Source organism: Triticum aestivum, chromosome 5B (assembly GCF_018294505.1).
Source record: "Triticum aestivum cultivar Chinese Spring chromosome 5B, IWGSC CS RefSeq v2.1, whole genome shotgun sequence".
Classification (NCBI taxonomy): Eukaryota; Viridiplantae; Streptophyta; class Magnoliopsida; order Poales; family Poaceae; genus Triticum; species Triticum aestivum.
The window spans coordinates 255,689,784-255,699,402 of NC_057807.1; positions in this window are offsets into that span (position 1 = coordinate 255,689,784).

Here is a 9,619-nt window from a genome sequence, read left to right on the forward strand (position 1 = left end):
ACAAATTTATCACATGAATTGGAGATGAACTTGTGTGGCATACTGGCATTTGTCCTTTAGAATTTATTACTAGTACTAGCAAGATGCCCGTGCATTGCACAGAACATCAAGATGCATTTAAAAAACACCTATTGTGATTGACCCATGCAAGAGTAATCCCATGTGTAAAAACTAATGATATCTCGAGAAATTTTATCAGAAAAATGGTATCTCGAGAATTTCATCAAAAAATGATATCTTGAGAAAGATGAGAGATAAGGTGAGGAGGAGTGGGGCATGGTGGTGACTGGTGGTCGGACTGGGCGGAGGCATGGGGATGGACGGCGCCGACAGCGGCCACCATGCCAGATTGTTCCAGAGACTTCCTTTTTTTAATTTCTTAGCAATGAGGTTGTGGGATATAAGGATGAACGAGGCAAGGCCTTATCTGTAAATGTGGAGAGAGGTGCGGGTATCTTTTGTAAAATTGTCATAGTTTGCTTTCTATCCATCAAATATAGATCAAACAGTCTACATTACAAGATGGCAGGCACACCATCATCACCAACGCGGTTTTTTATAAGAGTAGAGAAATGTGTTATGTGTACATGCAACTTGTGTGGTTGTTGCATGGGCTCCAACACCCTCTTTGAGAAAAAAAGGTGGCACAGCTTTGGATAGTTGTACATAGTATACTCCTACTAGGACGACGACTCCTATAAAACCTTGCACTTGGCTCTTTGCCTCTTCGGGAGGTTCAACAGTTCGTACTCGTGTGAACCTTGCACTTGGCTCTTCGCATCTTCGGAAGGTCCAACAATGATGATACTATAGTATAATATGCTTCTGGCAATCTGATACCGTTTGAATAGCTGCATGTCCACTGCGAGGGCGAGGGCGAGCGAGAGGGAGAGGGAGAGGGCACTGTAGTCAAAACCCTCTCCTCGTCCTGCGAGCCACCGCGCACGTGGGCGAGGGAGAGGCGTACTCCCTCCTTTGTGGTTTATAGGGATCAATTCAAAAATCTCACCAACCAAGGTAGATGGTGAGTGGTGGAATACTTTTTTTAATTTGCAAAATCACCCAATTAATGCTCTTGTTTTCCTCAAAAATTTATGTTTACCAATGTATTAATTGCAATGAGCGCATGAATAAAGTACATGCATCGGTCAATTTTCTCTTAATACTTGCATGCAATGATTTAATGCACCTTGAAATCTGAACTTGTGATGAGGAACAACCAAATTGAGCCTTATAAAATGGAAAAACTAAGATTTTGAGATAAGCCCTATAAACCGGAAAGGAGGGAGTAGTAAGCAAGCTTCTCCTTGTTCGGCGAGTTGACGGGACACATCAAAGCAGTACAAGTACTAGTCCTTTCCGGTTAATATGGCTTAATTTGAAACGAGAAAAATATACTGGCGGTCAACGTATGTAACATTACACTCTTTACGGTCACTATATATAGTTTTGCGATGATTATACGATCACTAGCTCATCATAGAGCACCATATTGCACCCTACTGACCGGCCACATAGTCGACATGGCACTTTGTTGACTGATTAAATTGTCACCTGGTTTCTGGGTCCCACCTGTCAGTTGGCAGAGCAAAGAAATCAGTTGAACAAAACTTTACACAGGCGTGACAGGAGTCCAACCCTTGTGCGCGAACCACCCTAGCTGTGTATGTGAGTGCATGCACGTGTACTCCCTCGGTCTTCCAACAAAGAGTGTACATCGGCTAAAAAACAAAGAGTGTACATCTAAACTTCCAATGCATTTAGCCTTTAATCTAAAATCGATATTGATTTACTAATGCACCAACTTGTTCTCTAGCTATAGGCTACATGTCTATCCTTAATTATAGCATGCAACAACCTTCATTTAATCTTCTTCTCTCAATGGTCACATGCACACATAAATCTGCTACTTTTGGGCGTTAATTATGCCCTGGTCAATGTGTAAATCTCTAAATGTACAGTCCTTCATGGATGTAGGGAGTAGGTTGAGAACTTGAGCATGAGCGTGTGTGTTGCGTCGCGTGCTGTGTGATGCATGGGTGTGTGATTGTTGCGTGCGTCCATGTGTACGTGTGAGTGTTGCATGTTGCATGCATGCATGAGGCTTTTACTCCCTCCCATGGACATGTCCATATTTCAAGCTTCCCCTGTTCCCTCATATTGTGATACTCCCTATGTTCCCAAATACGGAGTAAAATCCTCCCTCTGTTCCCATGGAGTATTTGTCTTTCTAGAGATTTCAACAAGTGACTACGTATGGAGCAAAATGAGTGAATCTACACTCTAAAATATGTCTACATACATCCATATGTTGTATTCCATTTGAATGTCGAGAAATACAATATTTAGGAACGGAGGGAGTAGCAAATAAACATTAAGTTCGCTTGTTTTTCCCTCCATGGTCACGGTGCACAACCAAAGATGACATATTCACCTGGATGGAGGGAGTAGATGGTCAAAGTTTGACACAAAATTAATGCATTGGTAAACATATTTTTTTTGAGGAAAACGAGTGCATTAATTGAGTGTTTTTGCAAACTACAAAAAATATTCCTCCACTCATCATTTACCTTGGTTGATGAGATTTTTGAATTGAGCCCTATAAATCGGAAAGGAGGTGGTACTAGTACTCCTACATTATAGGCGTCGGGTGCCTTGGCCAATGTTTCATCTTGTTGGACAGTATGAGGCTACTTCCAATGCATCGGTGCTTACATGGGGTGCTAAGGCTGGTTGTAATGGGGAGTATCATATACTAGTATCATGCATTGGTAATAGTGTATGATACTACCTCCTTAATGCATAGTATCATGTACTAGTATCATGTAGTAATCTATTTATTGTCATGCATGACACAAAGTAGCATATCATTTATTATGATATGGTATCATGATATGATACTCCACCCTCTCTTTCTACATTTAATGCTATGACACCTCATCAAAATTGCCTAGTTGGCATGCATGATACTAGTTATATTACTGCCATTACGACCAGCCTAAGCACATTAAAAACTTTAGCAACTAAAGCTCCCAATGCTTACATGTGCAGTTTCTCAACTTGTTGGTGCTAAGCATCCTTTATTTAATGATTTTCTAACTAAAGTTCTTCATGCATTGGTGGGATTCTTCCATTTAAGTCTTTTGTCTAGGTTCTCGTGCTTAGTACTGGGGTCACCACACTTATCTCTCCTTTTAATTACCTTGCCACATTAGACTTTTTGCCTACACGGCAGCCTTAGCACCTGTACAAGGCGGAGCATTGGGAGGGGCCCGAGCGTACAGGAATAGGGATACTATAGATAGGAAGTCTTCGTGATCCATTATTCCCCATATCGGGCAGAGAGAACTATTCAACTAGTCTTCACAGTGAAGTGACAACACACGCTGCGCAAGATGGGGCAGTTGATTAATAAGCTGAACCAGCGTGTTGGTGTTACTAAATCAGCCTTACCCAGTACTGCCATCATGTTTGCCAGTGGAGCATGCTTCCGCAAATATGACTACGCACCTCTCTCCTCCATTAACTGACATATGGGCCCTCTTGAGGTAGACCCACATGTCATCGGCGTAACTATTTACACTCCAAAGGACGGTATATCCTAGTAGTAGTACTAGTAGAATTGAGATTTAGTGCACTTTCTTCCCTGTCTTTCACTCTTCTTCTTCCTCTCTTCTTCTTCCTCCTCTCTTCACCGTCGTCGGCCGCACACCATTTCCCCCACTCTTTGCTTGCCTGCCCACGCCATCTTCCTTGGTAGCTCGCGCGTACCATATCCCACACTCACTGCTCGACCACACACGCCATCTTCTTTGCTCGCCCGCCCGAATCCACTTCCCCGCTGGCTCGCAGGCACCGAAAACCCCACTCACTCAGCACCCTAAAAAACCCTATGGCAGAACCGACTGACACACAGAGCCACAATTGGAATTCCCTCCCCGATGTTCTCTTGGAGCAGATCTGTAATCGTATGGACCTGCTCAGCACCGTCCGTCTGGCCGCGTGCTCGGTGTCTTTGTACCGCCTACTCATCTACAACCGGCCAGCTCTTTTCAAGACACCCTGCTTGTTGATGCCCGATCCTCGCAGGTGGCCCAGACACTGACTTGACGATCCTACGGAGGTTGCTGTGGTGCCCCTCGACATGCTACCACTACCCATCCACCTATCCTTCATGCGCGACCACTACTGGGTGGGCATGAAGGCCAACTGGATCATCCTCATCCACCAATTCGGTAGTCCGTGGCGTCTCGTGGATATCTACACCCAGCGAGAGATCACCTTCCATCGTTGGATACGTCCGCCATCGAGCCTCGCGGCCCGCCGGGCACTCCTGCCTACTACGCATGAGGCGCGTCGAGCTTTTGGCTCGACCTCTATTTGCTGAAGGTTGTAATCTGTGAAGTGCCCACACCATCAGAAGACTACATGGATTACAAGCTCATTGTCGTGTTCACCATGGGATTAGTCTATCTGGAATCCGGTCGCCATACATGGTTATGGCTCATCGTCGATCCTCTTCACCCAACATTTATGTCTATGCTATAGTGCATGATGGCATCGTTTATGCGGTCGACACACAGATTGGCTGCCTATAATGGTGGAATCTATCATCGTGTAATTATTCTATCTCATCTCATCTTCACCTTAAGACTATGACTGCCTGTTCATTGTTACAAATTTAGAATATATAGTATGTCTATAACCACATCATTGCTACATGTTCCTCTCATTTCCTAGATTTTTATGACCGCACATGTTATTGTTAGAGTTGATATGAGAACAATTGGCATCTAATGATGGTTAGAATAGATATTATGAGTATAACCTCATGATTGCTATATGTTACTCTCATTTCTAGGATTTTTATAACAACGCATGTTATTGCTTAGAGTTTATATGATAACTGTAGTAAGTGCTATGGTAGAATATGAGTAGGCCATGTCATATATGTTTCCCTCTCATTATTACATGATGTTTGAGCCATGATATATTGCTAGAATACGAAAGCCATTGGCTTATTTTTTAACTTGGGGTATGATTATGACCACGGCATTGCAATTCTCTGTCTATGATATGTGTCACTGTTATAATAATCTTAATTCCACACATACTCTGAACATGATTGCTTATTTCTGTCCTTTTGGTCTCCAACTTGAATTGTTGCAGCAGATGCAAATGCGCTGGCCTTCATGATTCCAGGACCTGGAATCATACCAGCCGATGGGTGGTGGTTTATCGCTCGTTCAGCTGATGGCGGTCATTTGATGCTCATTTGCACATACCAAATTGAACAAACCATTTCATCAGACCACATGCAGTACAATGCCTGGGGCATTCGTGACATTGATGGCTATGGCTACTTCGTGTTCGAGAAAGATCCGAGCTCCGTTGGGCCAGGCGTATTCAACTGGTGGTGGGTATACAACCTCGGCAACCACTCCATATTCCTCGGGCTCAATTATCCGATCATCCAACCAATCGTCGATCGTATCACCGGTAATGATTACCGTGCTATGCAACTTCCATTCGTCAGGTGGAACTGTGTTTAAACATCATACCATGGGTTTCATGAATCACCATATCTAGAGATTCATCGACACAGCTTGTTTCCAGATAATCTTCAGTGTGTGAAAGGCATCAAGCTTCCATGCGATGGATGGCTTTTGCAAACCCGACATGCGGCGATGTGGTTCATGCCAACAGCAAATATGCACAACTTGATTCGTACTGATATCTAGACTGAGCCATGTATCCTGCTGCTGTAGCATGACTCTCTTTTGTTGGATATTATGTACTATTGTTAGTTTGAAGTACTCCTCTGGTTTGAAGGATAGATACCTTTCTGGAATCAAGTGCATCCTAACTCACCTGCGTAGGATGTATAGATAATGATGATGGAGACGCTATGAAGAAGCCATATAAACACTATTCTGATCACGGGATCAGCATAATATTCTGATCACAAACTGACCTACCCCGCAAGTAGTATGTTGAACTTCCCTGTGAACTCGGTTGAACTTCTCATAACATTTCCCAAACGGGGCTTGACCGTTGGAAAGCTATGGACACCAATATCATGACCCAACTTAAATTTTTGGCAAAATATAAGCGGTTTAAGAGCAGTTTTGAAAACCATTTTTTCTTCGCGCAAAAAACGTGAATCGTATTTTTGATCGCATTTCTAAACTGTTTATCGGAATGAGGCATATAATATGGCGTTGGAAAGCTGCTGCAAAACCGCTCCTTCCACATGTTGAAAGTTTTTTCTAATTCCCTATGATTAAAGAGTAATTTGAAAAAACGTAAAATTTCGTAAACCGAACAGTTGAGTTCATTTTTTCGATGTAATTTCTAAGCGGCTAATCCAATGGAGGCATATGATATGGCATTGAAAAGCTTATGAAAATGCGATACTTTTTCATCTTGAAAGCTTTTTTCTAATTTTGAATGGTTTAAGAGTAATTTAGAAAATGGTCCAAGTCCTACCGAGTTCGTATTTTCGAGATAATTTTTTAACCATGCTTCCGAATGCAGCAAATGATATGGCGTTGGAAATCTTGAACAAATGCGAACAATTTTGGTATGTATTGTTTCTCCCAATTCTTTACGGTTTTAAGTCAGTTTGGAAAGTGGCGAAAAACGTATTTTCGCCGTAATTTCTACAAACTTTATCGGAATTGGGCAAATAATATACCGTTGAAAAGCTACGGAAAATGCAAAACTTTTTTATGTTGATGGTTTTCTCTGATTTCTAGCCGTTTTCAAGTAATTCCGAAAACGGCAGGATCATTCGTTCTACCTCTACCGCGAAACAGATTCTTCAAAAATGCACCACGTGATGAACTTCTCGGTGCGTGTACCTGAACTTCACTCTGTTTTTCACGTGATTTTTTTGCTCGTAGATCTTCATCGAATGCTCGTAGCTCTCCATCCCAGTCATGTGATTTGAGCGGGTGATATACCTGTGGAAAGCTGCTGTAAACACGCAACTTTCCCGTGTTGATCATTTTTTCATACTCGCGACGATTTTGAAAGTTTTTCATCTGAAATTCATTTAGCGTAGTAGTTGAACTTCCTGCTATTTTCACGTTGAACTTCTGTGACGTATTTTTGTTTGTAATTTCCTCGTCCATTCGTCAATGTTACACAAGTAATATTCTTTTTGTACAAACGTCTCTCACAATAACTTTTTTAACTTTCTCCGATGGAGGACCTGAACATATATCAACAAACTTTTAGTCTTTGCTTTTTTTATTCTTTTTAATACAAAATGCACACCATGTAGTACGTGAACTTCTGGCAGTTACCAAGCTGAACTTTTCTCGGGTACGTGAAAATATCTGAGTTTATTATGAATATTAATCTGAATTTCTTAATCTTTTTTATGAAATTTTGAAGCGCTCTATTTTTAAAAGTTGAACTTCTTGTTATTTAATTTTTGAACTTCTTGTTTCCATTCTTTAATAATGAGGAAAATCTGATTGTTCTATAATCATCGAACTTCTCCATCTTTTTAATTTGGACTTCCTGGTTTTATTTCTTAATCTTTTTTATGAAATTTTGAAGCGCTCTATTTTTTAAAGTTGAACTTCTTGTTTCCATTCTTTAATAACGAGGAAAATCTGAGTTTTCTATAATCATCAAACTTCTCCATCTTTTTAATATGGACTTCCTGGTTTTATTTTCTTAATATTTTTGATGAAATTTTGAAGCGCTCTATTTTTAAAAGTTGAACTTCTTGTTTTTTATTTTTGAACTTCTTGTTTCCATTCTTTAATAACGAGGAAAATCTGGGTTTTCTATAATCATCGAACTTATCCATCTTTTTAATATGGACTTCCGGGTATTATTTATTAATCTTTTTTATGAAATTTTGAAGCACTGTATTTTTTAAAGTTGAAGTTCTTTTTTTTAACTTCTCATTTTCATTCTTTAATAACGAGTAAAATCCGAGTTTTCTATAATCATCGAACTTCTCCATCTTTTTAATATGGACATCGTGGCTTTTTTTTGGTTTTTTATGAAATTTTGAAGCGCTCTATTTTTAAAAGTTGAACTTCTTGTTATTTAATTTTTGAACTTCTTGTTTCCATTTTTTATGTAACGAGGAAAATCTGAGTTTTCTATAACCATCGAACTTCTCCATCTTTTTAATTTGGACTTCCTGGTTTTATTTCTTTTAGTAACGGAAAAATCCTACTTTTTGATAGACATCGAACCGTTCCATTTTTAAATTTGAACTTCTAGGCTTATTTTAAGAGAGATAAACTTTTGTATAAAATTGTTTGGGATGCTTTTTTTTACCTTCACAAAAAAATTAAAGTAATTTTTGGCACAGTAGTACAAGCACATATAGACATGCAACTACGCATGGTGATTCACAAGCAAATTATTCATGATATGGCCACTATTGAACTTCTTATTTTGTACTTTTTTAGAAGCAGAAAGACCTCTTGGTTTATTCTTTAGTAATGTGGGAGAATCCTAGGTTTTGTTAAATATGGAACCGCTCCGTTATTTAAATTTGAACTTCTATAGTTTTTGTAGAAATGGGGAAAATCCATTTTTATAAAAAAATTAAACTACTCTATTTTTTAATTTTACCCTCTTGGGTTTGTAATAGACGTTGAACTTCTCCTTTCTTTAAATTTGAACCTCTAGGTTTTTTTCCAAAAACGGTGGAAATCCATATTTTTTATTAATTTTGAACTCCTCTATCTTTTTAATTTGAATTTCTTGGTTTATTTTTTAGTAACGTAGAAAATCCATGTGTTGTAATAAACATCAAATCGCAGAAGGAAGAAAACCACTCCACGCGAGACATGAGAGATCTTAGAAACTGGCCATCGAAGTGAAAAATGTAAGGCGAGAAAAAAAGGAGCATGTTTGCCTATCATCAGCCTCAATGGTGGGAACAAGCAAACACAACCTGTCATTTTTCATTGGAATCAAGCGGAGCAGCAGAAAGGCATTTCCGTTATTTGTTGGTGAGGTCGTCGGGCGACGGAAGAAAGTGGATACGGAGGGGTACTGAGCGTATTTCCATCAGGGCCTTGTGCTAAACGGCTCACTGTACTTTATTGTTGGGTGGTGGGGAGTCGCAGATGTAGAGGCCGATTTAGTCAAGCACCGTGGGATTTATGCAAGGACTTTCCGAACTATCAACACATAGCGACCTGAACTTCTGTTTGTTGGGAAATCATTTTCTGAACTTTTTATTAATCAATAGCACAAATCCATGGTATTTTGGACGAAGCAACACATGAGTTCAGTTAGTTTATCTGTACTTTTCTGAATACAACGAACCAAGAGCAGGCCAATGGACGAGCGGCTGCTCGCTGCTATCACAATGGGGAGGAAAGTAGCCATGCTGCCGCGAGTGGCTAACGGAAGCTTGGCACTCGAAGGGTAGTTCGAGGCGGTGTGCTGGGATCTTCACGCGCTGGCGGTCTACTGGTGACACAGGGCGGAGGTGTGTGGCGAGCCAGGCACGACGCGGCCGCTCCACGGATGAACCTTCCTCCGAGAAGGTCAAGGTGGCCCTCGTGAGAAGGTCGATGTGGCCGGCCAGCACAGCACGGGGTGGGGGATCCCGGCCGGCGGGGTGAGGCACTGG